This window comes from Mustela nigripes, chromosome 13, assembly GCF_022355385.1.
Source record: "Mustela nigripes isolate SB6536 chromosome 13, MUSNIG.SB6536, whole genome shotgun sequence".
NCBI classification, from domain to species: domain Eukaryota; kingdom Metazoa; phylum Chordata; class Mammalia; order Carnivora; family Mustelidae; genus Mustela; species Mustela nigripes.
Window position 1 is genome coordinate 99,803,017 of NC_081569.1, and position 17,744 is coordinate 99,820,760.

Below are 17,744 nucleotides of genomic sequence, written 5' to 3' on the forward strand. Positions count from 1 at the left end.
CTCGGGGTCCTGGGATCAAGCCCCACATCGGGCTCTCTGCTCAGCAGGGAACCTGCTTCCTCCTCTCTCTCTCTCTCTCTCTCTGCCTGCCTCTCTGCCTACTTGTGATCTCTGTCTGTCAAATAAATAAATAAAATTTTTTAAAAAAAAGGGGGAGGGAAGGAAAAAAAAAAGCAAGAGAAGAGAGGGGAAGAGAGAGAAGGAAGGAAGAAAGGTGGTCATCAGTATCGAATGATGCGGAGGAGTCCAAGAGAAGAGAGTCGTTGAAGAACACAAGGACTGGCAAAAATCATTGCTCACCCTGCAGGGGACAATTTTATAGCTGGAGGAGACAGATTTCAAGGAGTTGAAGAAGAGAAGGGATGTATATCAGTGAAAGGAAAGCAAGAACTAGAACGGTAATATGGAACTGCCACAGGAGCAAAGACGCTTTTTCAAAACAAAGGAAATGGGAGCAGGCAGAAAGACTATGGAAAATAGAAGGGGGAAATAGTTTGCTTAAACCTAAAACCAAGGTGCCTCTGAGATTTGGGGGTAATTCCAGATTCAGGGGCAATAGGAACAGCCCTTACCACAACAGAAGAAATACCCACCAGTTTGCAAGGATAGGATTGGGTTATTGAAGACTCTATCTTACACAAGTGGAAGCACACGGCAGGATACAGCAAATCGTGCATAAACATATTTCAATAAATGCTGTTCCTATTAGCCAACAAGAGGGTGGGGCTGGCTGGGTTATTGTGCCGGTCAGTGGACACCCTCCCAGGAGGTCAGATTGGGGCCCGGATGTAAGAAAGGAAGGATGTGATTAAGAGATTATTTCGGTACAACTAGGGCAGATTCCAAGGCCCGTAAAGGAGAACCAGTGGTGACAGCAGAGATGCCAACGGGCCCAACCCAGAGGTGCTGCTGGGGTCCACCGGCCTGACAGTATAGCCACCACTCACAGATGACTCCAAGGCCACAGGCCAAGAGGCCATTTCCCCAGCGCTGCCTTCATGCAGTCAGTTCCAACAATACACAAGAAACTCTGGCTTGTTCAAGTGTTTTCCCTGTTTCGGAGCACGTTAGTCTCCTCCCTGATTCTCAGAGTTATTTAGCATCTAGCTGGTTCCTCCCAATTTTTAGTTGCAGGTAAACTACTGACTCCTAACCCCCATTCTGGGAAATGATCCCTACTCTCTTTGTGCTTTGCGTCACAATGTCCTCTTTGCGTGCATAAACCTTCTCTTCTTCCCAGAACAGGAGTTGCAGTTCCACTAAAAGAGCCAAACCAGAAAGTCACCTACAATTCCAGTTGCCCTAGGGCCAACCCAGTCCAACCGAGAAGGACAAAGTACCTGTTATCTACTTGTTCCTGAGAAGGTGCTCAGGTGACAGAGAATTGACTGCAGCTGAACATCACCATCTGGTGCCTGGGAGGTGCCACTGCAAAGCTTGTCTCTCCTTTGACCTGCATCCAACAAATAATTCATGAAGAACTTTAGGGAGTAAATGGAAACAGCGTCCCTGCACCTTTTTTTTTTTTTTTAAGATTTTATTTGTTTGACAGAGAAAGACATAGCGAGAGAGGGAACACAAGCAGGGAGAGTGGGAGAGGGAGAAGCAGGCTTCCCGCTGAGTGGGGAGCCCAATGCGGGGCTGGATCCCAGGAGTCTGGGATCATGACCAGAGTCAAAGGCTTAATGACTGAGCCACCCAGGAGGCCCATCTCTGCACCTATTAAAAGATAAACTGTTCTGTTTCCACCACTCCCCTGGAACTGTTCTTGCCGTCACTAATGACCTCTGTGTTGCAAAACACATGGTGCTGTCTTTCTAAATGCTCGCTCCGCTTGGAGTTTGGAAGTTGCCACATCCTGGTTTTTCCTCTACCTCTCTTTTTCTTTTTCAGTCTCCCTTTCTGGCTCCTTCCCTTCAGCCCATGTCTAAATTCAGCACAGCAGGTGTGGACCCTGTCTGGGCACTCTTACCTTCTCGATATGTATTCTCTCTCCAGCTGATCTCCTCCTACCTCTAGACATAAAATATTGCCTCTACGATGATGATTCCCAAATATCCAGCCCATACCTGTCCTTGGGGCTCCCGAGTTGAAGATCCATGTGTAATAGGCATTTCCAGCTAGGGTGTGCAATGTGAGACTGGCTCTAGCCCAATATCTATTCCTGCTCCAGTATTTTCCATTTCAGTAAATAACACCACTATCCATCTATTAGCTCAGCCTAAAACCACCCCCCAAAAAAGAGGTTTCAGCTTTATCACTCCCCACCCCGTGACTAATTTAACACCTCCACCAGTGACTAATTTAATGCCAAGTCTGTCTCTGAAATCTGTCCAGCATTGATCCACTTCTCTGCATCTCCACCATCACCACCCTAGTCTTAGCCACTGTCTTCTCATTTGGATTATTTATTCAGTAGCCTCCTAAGTGGCCTCTCTACTCTCTCTCCATCCAGTCCATTTCCTACACAGTAGCTAGAGTTATCCCTTTAAATGTGCAAATCACAACATTTACTCTTCTTTTAGAAACATCAAGGGTTTCCGGTCAAGCCTAGGATAAAACCCAAACTCATTTCACGGCTCAAGAGGTAGCCCAGGATCTGGGTGAACCTACCTTGCTGAGCTCCTGCTCCCTGTCTCGGGTCCTAGAGGCCTCCTCCCTCTTCGCCTTAGCACTTGCCTTTCCCCCTGCAACCAGTCCTTGCCCTGCCTCTTCCCAAGACTGGGTCTTCCTCAGCCCCAAAAAGGCCTCTTCAAAAAGGCCACGCAGTTTATAGTAATCTTTGTCCCCACCTGCAAGTTACTTTCTATATCCTCATCTGCTTTTTTTTTTCCTTTCATAAATCTTATCCAAAACCTGAAATTATCTCGTGTGTTTTTTTTGCTTGTCTCCATCCCACCCAGTCTTCCCCTCTGCCATTAGAATGTAAGCTCCTTGAAGGGAGGGAACTTCCAAGTGCATTGTGCTGGCTAGCTCCATCAGTGTTGTAGTCCACGGGAATGGAGGTCCTTAGGGCAACCTGCCCTCATCTGCCTCATTCAGAGTCATATCCCCCAGCATCCAGCCCAGTGCCTGTCACATGGCAAGTGCTCAACAATTGTGAAATGAAAGAATGAAATGTAGCATGCCAGATGATCCCAGACGCACATCCCAGATCCATGCCTCCAAGAAACTTAAACTCTAGAAGATCATTAGAACCAAAAGTATAAACACCACATATAAATATTGGTGTGTTTCTCAGGGACACATGCATATTGAGTAGCATGGTGTCTCTGATCTCTGAGCTGTAAAGTATATCGATGTTTATAGGTACTGTCCTCATCTTCATACAAAAACAGCCCACTTGAGAAAATCAGTTTGAATTCAAGCCATGAGGTTGTTTTTCCCTTCCATTATTGAAAAACAAAAAAATCAGGGGCACTTGGGTGTCTCAGTCCACTAAAGCGTCCAACTCTTGGTTTTGGCTCAGGTTGTGATCTCAGGGTCATAAGATCAAGCTCCCGCCTCATGCTCTGCACTAGGTGTGGAGCCTGCTTGGGATTCTCAGCCTCCCACCACACCCCACCTCTCCTGCCAACCCCCACACCCCCCAAAAAATCATTCTCCAGTCTCCTCCACTGCCCTTGAATAGTCAACCTTAGCCCCTTCCAAACTAGACTCACTCCTCCCTCTCCCATGACTTCATCCCCTATTTCCATTGAACATTGAGGCCATCTGGGTAGAAACCCCTTGACTTGTGTTACTGAACCTTTAATCCTGCCTGTGTCTGCACAAGGTGCTCTCTCCTCCTTTGCTGCCATTAGGCAAAAGAAACACCCATGTTCTTATCAGAGGTTAATCCACCTGTGCCCTGAATTCCAGTTCCTCCTACTCTCAATTCATAAATTCTCAGTTATCCATGTCCAGTGTCTTCAGACTCTCTCGACCCAGAAACTTCCTATCAGCATTTAAATATGCTCGTCTTCCCCAACATTTGAAAGACTGGATGGAGGACAGGTAGGTCATGAAGTACACCCGGACTTCACTGTCATCTTAGTTGTTGCCTTTTCCTTTGTAGATACCAAAACTTCTCAAAAGTATTTTAAGCATTCTTTCATTTCACAATTGTTGAGCACTGTCTCCATTTCCATATCACTTTCTTTCTATGGAACAAATTTCATCCTTGTTTCTGCCTCCTGTTCCACTAAAGTGGCTCATGTTGGGCTCATGAATTACCTCCATCTCCCTAAAGTTGAAATGCATTTTAAACCCTCACCTTAAAAATGCATGCATACATACATACATACATACATACATACATTAAAAGCCCTCACCTGATTTGATTTCTTGGCAGTTCTTAACCCTTTCATCTTTGTGACACTTGTCTCCTGTCATACCATATTTTCCTGGTCTTCCTTTGCTTCTTCTCAGACCCTTTTGCTGGCTCAAGTTCCTCATCATAACCATGATTTGTTGGAGTCCTTGAGGTTCTGTTTGAGCCTCCTTTTGCTCTCATGCAAAGATCTCTTTTTAGGGGGCTCACTCAGGGCTATGGATTGAATACCAGCTACATGTTAAGAACTCCCAAATTTAAATCACCAAAAACTTGCCTCTGTGCTTTGGCGCAAAATATCACATGAAAACAGTTTGGGATAAAGAGGAACAATAGCTTCATTGCTTTGCCTGGCAAAGGAGGCCGCAGCAAGTTATGACCTTCAAAAAAACCTGCAAGCCTTCCCCAGAGGCAGGGACTGGGGAGGTGTGTGTGGGGGGGTGTTTAATAGGGAAATGCAAGATCTAGCTGGTTTTTACAGGAATTAGCTGCTTGCTGCTGGCCTCCTTTGTTCTGTCTTCGGGGTGGTACTGGGTTCCTGAAACAAAAGGCTAAGAAGGGAAGAGGGAAGGTTTATGAAAGAGAGGAAGAAGGTTACTTTATTTATTTATTTAAAGAGTTTATTTATTTATTTGACAGAGAGAGATCACAAGTAGGCAGAGAGGCAGGCAGAGAGAGAGAAGGAAGCAGGCTCCCTGCAGAGCAGAGAGTCCGATGCGGGGCTTGATCCAAGGACCCTAAGATCATGACCTGAGCCAAAGGCAGAGGCTTTAACCCGCTGAGCCACCCAGGTGCCCCAAAAAAGCTTACTTTAAAATTGAGCTTCACTGAAACATTAATGCAGCCATTTTGACTTTTAGTCAACTTTATGCTTTTAAGCAGTTCCATGAACTCTAGGGCTGTATACCTAATTGCTCACTTGCAAGCTAATTGCAGGTTTCCACTTAGGTGTCCCCCATGAGCCTCAGACTCAACGTGCACATAACTGAACCCTGGATCTCTCCTTGTAAGGTAGTTCTCAACCCGACTGAACAGACCAGATACTTAGGAGTCATCCGTGATACATTCTCACCTCTTTCCTCTTCTTAATTCATCATCAAGTCCTGTTGATTCTTTCTCCGATGTGTTTATGAGAACCATCTACTTCTCTCTATCTCCACTGCCACCGCTTTAGTGAAGGTCACTGTGGTCTCCTATCTGGCTTTGCAATGGAAACCTATGGGGGGGTCTCCATACCTGTCTTGGCCCCTCCCAATGTTCTCAGTGCTGTAGCAGGAATGAACATGTATATACATGTATATATGTATATACATGTGTATGTATATATATATGTATATATATATATTTAAAGATTTATTTACTTGGAGATAGAGATCACAAGCAGGCAGAAAGACAGGCAGGGCGTGGGGGGGGAAGCAGGCTCCCTGCTGAGCAGAGAGCTCGATGTGGGCAGAGAGCTTGATGTGGGCTCGATCCCAGGACCCTGAGATCATGACCTGAGCCGAAGGCAGAGGCTTAATCCACTGAGCCTCCCAGGCACCCCAGGAATGAATGTTTAAACAATGCAATCTGATCAGGTCACTGTCCTGTGTAAAACTATTCAATACCTTTGCCTTTCTATTAGGAAACAGATCCTAAACCCTTACCATGCACTTGCTTTAATTTCTCTCTCTCTCTGTCTCATGCAGCACTACCTTGCAGTTCCTTTTATCCAGGCAGTCTCCCTCTAGCCTCAGGCCTTTATAGAGGGTTTCCTCTACCCAGACAGCTCTAGTTTCCCTCTGACCCTCTGTCTCCTTAATGACTATTATCCTTTAGATATTAGTATGTCACAGATACTATTGATGCTCTGGCCCAGAGCTGGCATAGAGCAGTGGTCTTCGAAGTGTCGTCCCTGAACCAACAGCATCAGCATCACTGGGGAATCTGTTAGAAATGCATTCTTCAACCTCACTTCAGACCTACGGAATCAGAAACTCTGGGATGGGGTCCTGCAATCTGGTTCCTCCAGATGATTCTGAAGATTTGGGAACCCCTGCCTTATAATGTTTATATAAATGTCCTTTTTCTCTCTGCCTGAGGGGAGGGTCAAGTGCTGGGAATTTAACACACCTGGAGTGACCCTTAACTATGGAGGAATGGGAGGTGCTGGATAAAAGGCCTAGCCCCATACTCCTTAGTAAGACATTCTAAGGGACATTCCACAACATCTCTCAGAAAGTCCCCAGTAGGACCAAGCTCCAGTTACCCACAGTGCTACCTCGTGCATTAATGATCTTCCTTCCTTCCTTTCCTTGTCTCACTTCCTTGCTCATCCATAGAGCTTTCTGGAACCAACTCTTCAACAGGTCGCTTGTGCCCAAATCCTTATCTTCAGATCTGCTTACGGGGAGACCCATACTGAGAGACACAGTGAGAATATTCCATGTGGAGGAAGCTTTCCGATGATCCAGCTCACTCTGTTACCTGCTCTTTTTCATGCTTCTCTTTTGCATCACAGAATTTCCCCTAGAGCATCATCAATGCCTACCAATGCCTGGCACAAAAATAGACACACAGTAAATGTTTGTTGAATGAATAACAACAAATGGATAGTAAGTATCCTTTCATGCATAACTTGCTAAAGGGTTATCTGAGAAAGTCTCGGGTTTTCTGTCATCTACATATCAACATATTTTTCTTTATACTTCTTGTAGGTTTCTCCTCTTTCCCTTCAAAAGGTTCTATTTTTTTTTTTTTTTGTTTCTTGTTTAGGATGATGGTATTCTCTACATAATGCTACTTTCTATTACTTTTGTTTCGATTTATCTTTTAAAATATTTCCTTTCTAACAAAAACATTTGTTGTTCTATTCTAACTGTAGAAAAGACTCCATTTTAAGTAGGATTTTTAATTTTCAAATCACAAAATTCCTTACCATTCATTCCCTGAAGGCTTCCATCGGACTTCTCTCACTTCTAAAGGAGGTGAACATCTGAACACATATTAAATAATTTCGTATCTCTGAGATTGAATCAGCCCTCATAAATAATTTCATTTGGTCTGTGAAAAATTGGTGATGAGGACACGTGCCCTTTTTCGCCATACCTAAAGTCTTTACCCAATCTCTATTGCCTTCATGCCTCAAGAGAGGAGTTTGTTTTGTAGTTTAGAGCCCAGTTTATTTGTCTGGACTGTTTTGTTAACAGGTAAGTTTACTGTACGTTAAAGTTTGCACCTATATACACTTTTTTTTTTGTAGTAACTGTACCACACCTGGGGCAGGCTTCACACCTTTCTCTTTCATTCCTCATGGCTTCCAGAGACTCAGGCCTCTACTATCTGGGGCAAAGAAATGACACCTCACCTAGACCTTCCACATAAGCTACATTCTTCAATCCAGCCAGAGACCTCTTCGCTCCTTGTAGGACTATGAAGTGCTTGCTCAGCTTTTAAGGAAGGAGAAGTCTGTTTTGCATTTGGCTCTTTCTTTTCACGTGGTCAAGCCAACTGAGTATGCTTGGTGGTGTAGGAGCTGGGCCATCTGCGTCTCTAGTTTAATACACTTGAAATGGCACCCAAACCTTACCTCCACTTGTTTCTTTGGGAACGCTGAACAACAATTTCTAGCTTCTGCCGGAAACTGAGCATATGGGTTATGTTTTTTGGCAGAATCTTTAAAATAAATAATAGAAAAGCCCCAATAAGCCTTCCAGTCTGTCTCCCCAAAACCAGACCAGGATCATTTCCTACATTAGGCCTGCCTAATGCTTTATCTGATTTAATTTTTAATATTTTCGATGATGACTTTCACAATTTCCCTGAGGAGACCATTTCATAATTTAATATTTATCTCTCAGACAGGGAGTGTTTCCAGTAATCAACCCAAATTTTAAATTTTCATCATTTTCTCTTGGAGATATTTCCTGTGACAAGTTAAAATTTTCAAATATGGTATTAGTATACTAATAATTTCCCAGTAGTCAATATTTAGTTCCTTCAAAGAAATTAATACCCCAAACCAGTTATTTATTTATTTTTATTTATTTTTTAAAAGATTTTATTTATTTATTTGTCAGAGAGAGAGAGCTCAAGCAGGCAGAGTGGCAGGCAGAGGCAGAGAGAGAGAAGCAGGTTCCCTGCTGAGCAAGGAGCCCCGACATGGGACTAATCCCAGGACCCTGGGATCATGATCTGAGCCAAAGGCAGTGGCTTAACCAACTGAGCCACCCAGGCTTTCCCCAAACCATTTATTTTTATTGTTTTTCTGAACACCTATATTTTTTATATCCTTATATTGTCTGTTTGAACTTATTTTCTACCTGTGGTCTCATTCTGTTTTTTGTTTTTTGTTTTTTTTTTGACTGAATATTTTTTTTTTAATAATGACTTGTGGTAAAATATATGTAACACAAAATTTACCATTTTAGCTATTTTTAAGTACAGTTTAGTATCATTAAGAACATTCCAATTGGGGGCGCCTGGGTGGCTCAGTGGGTTAAGCCGCTGCCTTCGGCTCAGGTCATGATCTCAGGGTCCTGGGATCGAGTCCTGCATGGGGCTCTCTGCTCAGCAGGGAGCCTGCTTCCTCCTCTCTCTCTCTCTGCCTGCCTCTCTGACTACTTGTGATTTCTCTCTGTCAAATAAATAAATAAAATCTTAAAAAAAAAAAAAAGAACATTCCAATTGTTGTCCAACCCTCACCACCCTCTGTCTTTAGAACTTTTTCATCTTCCCAAACTGAAACTCTGTCTCCATTAAACACTAACTCGCCCTTCTCTCCAACCAAAGTCCCTGGTAACCACTGTTTTACTTTCTGCCTTTATGAATTTGACTATTTTAGGCACTTCATAGAAGTTCATTCTTGTTTTTTAAAGGAGGCAACACCTCTGAATTTCAAAATGCTGTGATTTTAAATGATCCCCCAAACAACAATAACCTTATTATAGCTATATTAATTCAAGGACGATATTCAAAATATTTAATGACTGACACAGCAGGGACTCAGGGCAACTAGAACAAAGGTCGGTCCAGTCAGAGTGGATGGATGGTGGATGCATGAAACAGCAGACCCTGACCAGTGCTTTGGCCTTGGAGGTATTTTACATTGTTTTATCTTATTACTTTTAGAGAGAGAGAAAGAGAGATCACAGGTGCAGGGTGGGAGAGGCAGAGGGAGAAAGAGAGAGAGAAAATCTTAAGCAGGCTCCATGCTCAGCGTCATGACCCTGAGATTGTGACCTGAGCCGAAATCAAGAGTCTGGTGCTTAATCAACTGAACCACCCAGGCGCCCTGAGGTTATCTTACTGACTAGATAAAAATCACTTCGATTTTCTACAAGGCACTATTTAACTTTCTCGAGTCTAGGTTCTAATCAACAGTAATAGTAAATGAAACATTATATTTCCTAGAGAATCGGACTTGTTAGGTAGTCTTGTTAGATAATGCCCTGGTATAATATCAAAAGGGCACACAGTACTTTGTTTCATTTGTAAGTTTTGGATGCTATCTCTTTACAGTGATGTGCAGAGAACATGGCTTCTCAAATCTCCCTACTATCCTTTGGAAGACATGTTTGGGTTGATGGAAAATTCTTCTTGCCTAGAATGAGGTCCAACAAGTTGGGGGAAAACCTTAGTGGAGGCTCACTGAGTTTTTTGTACCCCCTAATAAGGTTACCCTGAAACTGTGGCATTATGGCCTTAGATAGTTACAAATTCTGCCTTTAACAAGTCATGGCATCTCGTTTGTTTGCTTGTTTTTTAAATTTTATTTATCTATTTGACAGAGAGAGATCACAAGTAGACAGGGAGGCAAACAGAGAGGGAGAGGGAAGCAGGCTCCCTGCTGAGCAGAGAGCCTGATGCGGGGGCTCGATCCCAGGACCCTGAGACCATGACCTGAGCCAAAGACTGAGGATCAACCCACTAAGCCACCTAGATGCCCCACAACATCTAGTTGTAACATTTGGGTTCCAGGCACTATTTCTTACTGTGTCACCAGTGCCATAGGAAAATTCCAAGAACAATACTGCGAAGACCCATAATCCTTTGCTTAGACTCACTACCTGTTAGCATTTGTAAGTTCGCTCTGTCTTTTTCCCTTTCTCATCCTCCCACAGATACTGCAATTCTTTGTCTAGGTCCCCTTCAGGGATGAAGAACTTATTCCCCGTATTTTAGCCATTGTTCTTCTCTGGAAATTATTTTGGTTGAAGAGACTCTGTAGCCCAAGGTCACACCTTCCCAGGGCCATCTGCATCCCATGATTGATTACTGTGGAGGCAGGAAGGCCTGGACTCCTTCCTATCCCAGGATAACTCAGAAGGGCCCTTCCAGCTTTAGCTCCCTAAGGGTTCATGTTGTTGAGACCACATAGCAGCCGCAGCTTTCTCTCTGCCCATTTCTGCTTTATATTTTTCTCTTCCTATTCCCTTCTATAGGTATTGATTCCAAGAGCACTACCTAATAAAATTCCTGCATACTATTTTCCTATTTCAGTCGTCTTCCTAGGAACCTCAAACTCTTCGATGACAGAGGTCGGTTAGGAGAGCTGAAACTTGTATCAGTTTTAGTGACTCATTCCAGAATTTTATCCACATGACTGCAAACAAGTACTTTCTCATGTTCGATTTAAACTCTCCTGTTTCAACAGTCTCAAAGATAATTGAAAAAAGTAAAACACATGGGCGCCTGGGAGGCTCAGTCCTGAAGCATCTGCCTTCGGCTCAGGTTGTGATCCCAGGGTTCTGGGATCAAGCCCTGCATCGGGCTCCCTGCTCAGTGGAAAGCCTGCTTCTCCCTCTCCCACTCCCCCAGCTTGTATTCTCTCTCTCTCTATCAAATAAATAAATAAATAAATAAATAAAATCTTAAAAAAAAAAAAAAAAGACACAGAATGTTGTACATCATGTGCTTCCATTTGTGGAAAGAAAGTTGAATAACATATGTATGATTATATGTACACAGAACATCTTTGTAAGGTTGCCTCTAGGAAAGATCAGGTATCTGGGGATGGGAAGCTTACTTTTATTTTACTATAAACTCTTCGATACTGTACTAATTTCTACCATGCACTCTATGACTCTTTTTTTAAGTCTGGAAACAAAATAAGACAAAATGGTAACGGTTGCTAGTTTGGGGTAGAAGAAATACGGTTTTGTTGTATTGGGTGCAATTTTCTGAAGTTTTAAAAATTAAAATTTCTAAAACCAACCTCATCTGTTTATTTTTTCGTGTGGCCAGAGAGACCAGCCCACTTACTGAAATACTTCACTTATTGTAAGGCGTAATCTAAGAATTCCTTAGCCTTTTCTTCTACAAGTTAACAACCTGAATTAATTTAAACTTCCATTGCAGTAATTTATTATCTGTTGATTTTGATGATCATCTTTATCACTTTTCTTAGAACCCTAAGTGCATTCACTGCATTGTTTTCAAAGTATAATGATTAAAACCAGATATAATGCTTGTTTACTAAAGATCTAAGTAATGCAGAGGACAGAGCTGATTTTTTATTAATGGCCTAACCTTGTAGAGTCATGTTCAACTCATGCTCTATGAGATCTTTATTCATTGTGGGCATAATCTGACAGGCGGGGATACTCACCACTATACTAACGAGGAATGGCTCTAATGTGAGCATAATCTGAAATTTTGACTGATCTGTTGGAATTTTTAAGTTTTATTTAAGTAGACTCTACATCCCGTGTGGTGATGCTTGACCTCATGACCCCGAGACCAAGAGTCACACGCTATCCCAACTAAGCCAGTGAGGAACCCCTAATCTGTTGCAATGTTTTTGAGTAAGAAAGCAAATGAGGTCCATGAAACTGTAAGCTTACCACACAAGGCAGAGCAATTGAGAATATATCCTTTCTGTGGACACGTAGAGGCATAAGAAGAGAGAAGTGGTTGAGGCAGGTGTGCGCATTGCCTTCAAAACTCATCGTCACACTGGTCAGGCCTCACCCTGTGGTGCAGAAAGATGAGGGTAGGAAGAATAGTAGTTTCTATCTCTGAGAGTTGCTATGGGGATTAAATGTATTAATACACTGCAAATATTAATACATGTTAAATTATTTTTATGTTTAATATATATTCTATAATTATAAAATATAACATAATGTTAAATTATATTAGAATGAGATAAATTATATTACATAAAATTAAATAGAGTAAATACTAATGTGTTTAATATTAATTAAATAAATGGATACAGTCAAAGCTCTTAAAAGAGAGCTATGCATATGGTATATGTTTGATTAATGTTAGATACATTTACTTCTTTCTGTATCTCCAGTACTTAGCACAGTGCCTACCACTAATTAGATGTGTAGTCTGTGTATGTTCACTCATTCATTCAGTCACATGTCCAGCCGGTTATTGACCTGGTAGGACATATTGCTTCTGATTCCCTCACTCTGATTTCTACGGGAAAGGATCTTCCCAGCACACTTGGCCTCTTCCCACATTCTTCATTCTGACCCGTGGAAGTAGCTTACGTGGATGGCAAATTTGGGAAAGGTTCTTGAGGGTGGTGGTGGGGCATAGTCTGCCCTCCTTCTTCCCCTCTTCTCTTGGATTCATATTCTGTTCTTCCTCTAGGAGGTAAGTTCTGAGAGGGGCTTTCCTATGGGCATGTGTGTACAGCAAAGACTAGGGGAGTGAGGCTGCCTGATTTGGGGTTTTGTGTTGGGGATATCAATGTTGCTGCTCACCTAAACCACATTTTTCAACCACTCTATTGATCATAAAACTGATATTTTGATCTCTATCTGATTGTTCCCTCCATATCTTGTCTCTCAACTGGCTCTCAGCCCAGGCAAGGAAAAAGGAAGCCTCACTTATGAATACCTCTCTTCGAGCTCCAGTATCATTTAACTAATATTTTTGGGATAAGCGATAGGGAAGAGACAGGCAAGCTCTGCAGGATGCCTGGTGGCTCAGTCCTGAAGCATCTGACTTCGGCTCAGGTCATGATCCCAGGGTTCTGGGATTGAGCCCCTCATCGGGCTCCCTGCTCAGCAGGAAGCCTGCTTCTCCCTCCCCCACTCTCCCTGCTTGTGTTCCTTCTCTCACTCTCTCTCTGTGTCAAATAAATAAATAAATAAAATCTTTTATTTTATTTTATTTATTTTTTTTTTAAAAGATTTTATTTATTTATATGACAGAGAGAGATGACAAGCAGGCAGAGAGGCAGGCAGAGAGAGAGAAAGGGAAGCAGGCTCCCTGCTGAGCAGAGAGCCCGATTTGGGGCTCGATCCCAGGACTCTGGGACCATGACCCGAGCTGAAGACAGTGGCTTAGCCCACTGAGCCACCCAGGCGTCCCATAAATAAAATCTTTTTTAAAAAAAGACTCAAGATCTGAAGCATGAATCGAAGTAAACTTCAAGATGTGGTCAGGATCCCCAGATTGAAGGACAAAGGCCCTATGGTAAGGGAGACGTACAGAGAAGAGAACTGAAAAGAAGGTTAGGGAACTAGTTGGAGAGAATGAAGGGGAATATAGGTCAAATGAGGGCTGATTTAAGTCGGCAGGGACACGTGTATCCTCAGAGCAGTGGAACCCTTTGAGAGCCATCTGGGAACCTTGCATTCCGAAGGCTCTCTTTGGCTGCTCTGTGGAAAATGGATTGTAAGAGACAAAAAGGGTTGGTCAGCAGGAGTCAAATTCGAGGATTTTTGCTCTCTGCAAGGATTGGAAAGATGAGAACAGAAAAGAAGAGGACAGATCTGAATGATATTTAGGAGGCAAATTTGCCAAAACTTGGTGCTGGACTGGCTATGGGCAATAAGAGAGATGGAAGTGTCAAAATAACGCCTGGATTTTCAGCTTGTATAACCACGTGAGTGAATGGGAAATGCCATCCCAAGATATCAGGGCCACGGACGATCAGATTTTAAGAGAGAGAATATGAAATCAGTTTTGACATGCTGAATCTGTGGTGCTTTTGACACATCCAAGGAGAGATGTTAAGAAGGCATTGAATATATGGATTTGGAGTCCAGAGGAGAGAGTGAGGCTGCAACTGTGCATCATGAGTCACTGTGCTGTATTTATACACCCTCTCTCTTCCTTCTCCTCTACCCATCTCTCAGTTTTGCTATGTAGTAATTCAAGTAATATATATATATACAGTAATTAAATGGACTCTTCCTGTCTTCCTCTTTCCCTCCCTCCTGCCTTTACTCCTACATATGTAGTAATTAATACATATATAGTAATTGAGTTAAAATTATATGTAGCAATTAAAGACAGTGTGTGGTGAGATCACCTAGGGAGAAAGTGTAGCTTGGATGGAGAAGAGAAGGTTGCTCAACACTCAGCCATGAACTCCAACAAATAGAGTTTAGACGGAGGGGTAGGAACCCACAAAACAGACTGAGAAAGCAGCCATAGAGTTGGGAAGGAAAGCAGGAGAGTGTGGAGTCAAGGAAGAGTCTAAAGAGAATGTGTGGACACTTTAAACATCGAAATGTTTGTGTAGATCTTCAGTTCAGTTCAGTTCAGAGCCTTCACTGAGGCTCTACAACACATGGCTATGCATAATTTATCCTGACTTTTATCAGGATAAATATCCCTTTTTATCCCTTTTTATCCAGATTCTCAGAGGTTGCTTTAACTTTCGCTCACTACGTGTGCTGGAAAATACCTTGCCTCTCACATTCTGTGTGCTCAATATTCACTGAACACCAACTCTGCCAAAATACCCTAGGGTGAAAGCCTGAGGCTCATAGGCAGGGCTTCTCAGGGCCAAGTAATGGGTAGAAAACAAGCAAGCTCCAAGGTTGGAAACCCAATGGGCTACACCAAATGAACAGGATGGGAATGGAGAGAGAAAATGGTTTATAAATATTTTCTGTTATACATGTAAAAGCTTGAATTTTCTGGGGTAATCTTGCCCCCAGTGCTACAATACTTAGAGCCCTTGAGCACCTGCCCTCTGCATACGACCCAGGACAGCAGGATGACATCCTTAGGTGAAGACATGTAACAAGGAGGCAGTGTTAGGGTGTGACAGAGGTCTGGAGTGAGTGGGCGGGTGGAATGTCATCATTTATGTCCTCTCAATATGTCACGATGATGCTTGCTGGGAATATGAATAAGAATGGGGACTGAAGCCCCTTTCTTCCTTTTGTTCTTTTTTCAACCCAAGGATTTTTGCTCTTTCTGGGGGATGGTCAAAGTGTCAGCCATCGGGGCGCCTGGGTGGCTCAGTGGGTTAAGCCGCTGCCTTCGGCTCAGGTCATGATCTCAGGGTCCTGGGATCGAGCCCCACATCGGGCTCTCTGCTCAGCAGGGAAGCCTGCTTCCTCCTCTCTCTCTGCCTGCCTCTCTGCCTACTTGTGATCTCTGTCTGTCAAATAAATAAATAAAAAAAAATCTTAAAAAAAAAGGTGTCAGCCATCAACATTCTCTTCTGTATATATCTGTGGTCATTAAAGCAAGAATTATAAAAGTAGGTGGTACAATTAGTCATAGGCTTCCTGAAAGCTGGAACCTTGTTTCGTTCACTGTTACAATCACAATGCCTGGTACAGCGTAGGGACTTCGTGAGTAACTTGTCTGTGAATGAGTGGATGGATGACTGGATGAGGGCGTAAGGGAGAGATCATTTTACCCGTTATTATACCAACAGGGAAATATGTTATCATCTGAAACAGGCCACAGAAGCCGGCCCTCTGGCAGGAACACAAATGTGATGGCATGAAACACCCGGTAAAGCTTGCTGGATCCTCTCCATTCTGCCTCCTCTTGGCCCAAGCTGTGCAGACGGCAGAGCCAGATTAGCACTGCCATGATGTCGCACTGACTCAGGAGAATGAAGATCGCCAAACCACAGAAAGGGAATATCCAGTACAAACTTCGCATTCAGTGGATTCTCAATAAACTTTTTTGAATCTCTCATCACTATTTGAATGCTTTCAGTGTGTTCAAATCTACAGGGGCTGATGTTTTGCCTCCTGGGAGAGATCATGGATCAGTTAAGGTCACTGTCAAGCTGCTTTGCTTGTGGCAGCTCCCAAGGACTAATACATTCTTGAAAACTGGAAAAAGTCCAACCTCATGTCTTTCTGAATGAAGGATGAAAGGGATGACCTTGAAAATTATTAAGCTATCAGCAATATCCTGAAAAGTAGTACAATAAATCAGTGAAATATCAATTTAGAAATGGTGAGAAGAGAATCAAGCATAAGGTATGGTTTTACAACAAACGATACTGTCTGACTCACCTAATTTCCTTCTAGGCACAGGGATAAGCCTGGTTGAAGGAGAGGGAACAATAAATTAAACAATTTTTCAACCTATCAAAAAATTTCATTTGTCTTACATAACAACGTAAAATGAAGAAACCATATGCAGGCAGATATGCTAGTAGGAGGATTAAACTCTGAGAAGAATCCTTGTCAACCATATAGCAACTGTGTTTCAAAGGCATTTCAAAGGACTCATGTAGATACTGGCTCTACATTCATTTATTGAAGACATAGTTATTGAACACTTGCTATTTTCTAGGCATTGTTCTAGATGCTGGGGATGCAACATTGAACAAAACAGGCTAAAATTCTTGCCCCATAGAATAGGGAGTGTGGGGGTGAAGAGTTACAATTTTAGATAAAATCACTATTGGAAGACTTAAAGTGTGAGAGAGAGTCATGCTGGTATTTGGGGACAAGCATTTTACATGGGAAATTTCATATATAATGTCCTGAGACAGAAGCAAACTTTGTGTTTTGCACTGAGGTTACAGTGGAATGAATAGGAGCTGAGGTCAGAGAGGTATGAGGGGCCAGATCAGGACAATTTCATACTTTTAGCAATGGCTGGATGTTCAGTACTGGGTAGCTCTTTGTATTTGTGGGGGACATTCCAACATGTAAGTCTAGGCAGGAGGCAGAATACTCTTAGCCCCAACCTGTAAAATGGAAGGGGCCCTCTTCCCCACTTCCTTGTCAAGGATGGAGCAAGCAGGGGCGCCTGGGTGGCTCAGTTGGTTAAGTGACTGACTTTGGCTCAGGTCCTGATCCTGGAGTCCTGGGATTGAGTCTAGCATCGGGCTCCCTGCTTGGCAGGGAGTCTGCTTCTCTCTCTGACCCTCTCACCCTCTCATGCTCTCTCTCTCTCAAATAAAGAAATAAAATCTCTAAAAAAAAAAAAAAAAAAAAAAAAAAGGATGGAGTAAGGAGAATTGGACAACTCGTTTTTCCTGTGCAGGACTTGGAACTGTAAGGGAAAAAATGAAAAGCCTCACGCCCAGGCCCAGTGGCATTGACAGCCCCACAGCCTAATTGTGCGGTGTTAGCACTAGTGCTCCAAGCAGAGTGTCCTTGTGGGACCACTATGGGTATACTTTCCTACAAGTCTTCCTTAGGTTTTGTCCCTGTTCTGTATCTAGTTCTCCAAACTTTCTCTCTTCTGAAAACAACTCGATACCCAATGAAAATTC

General features: G+C 42.9%; 1 long non-coding RNA gene across 1 annotated transcript in view; it reads left to right on the forward strand.

The window, feature by feature from the left end:
* Positions 1 to 16,147, forward strand: part of LOC131998829 (uncharacterized) — a 22,566-nt gene extending 6,419 nt beyond the window's left edge. The window contains exon 3 of the long non-coding RNA XR_009398886.1: positions 15,961 to 16,147. This is a non-coding gene — a long non-coding RNA (uncharacterized LOC131998829). The remainder of the gene's footprint in view (positions 1 to 15,960) is intronic.
* The last annotated feature ends 1,597 nt before the right edge of the window (positions 16,148 to 17,744 follow it).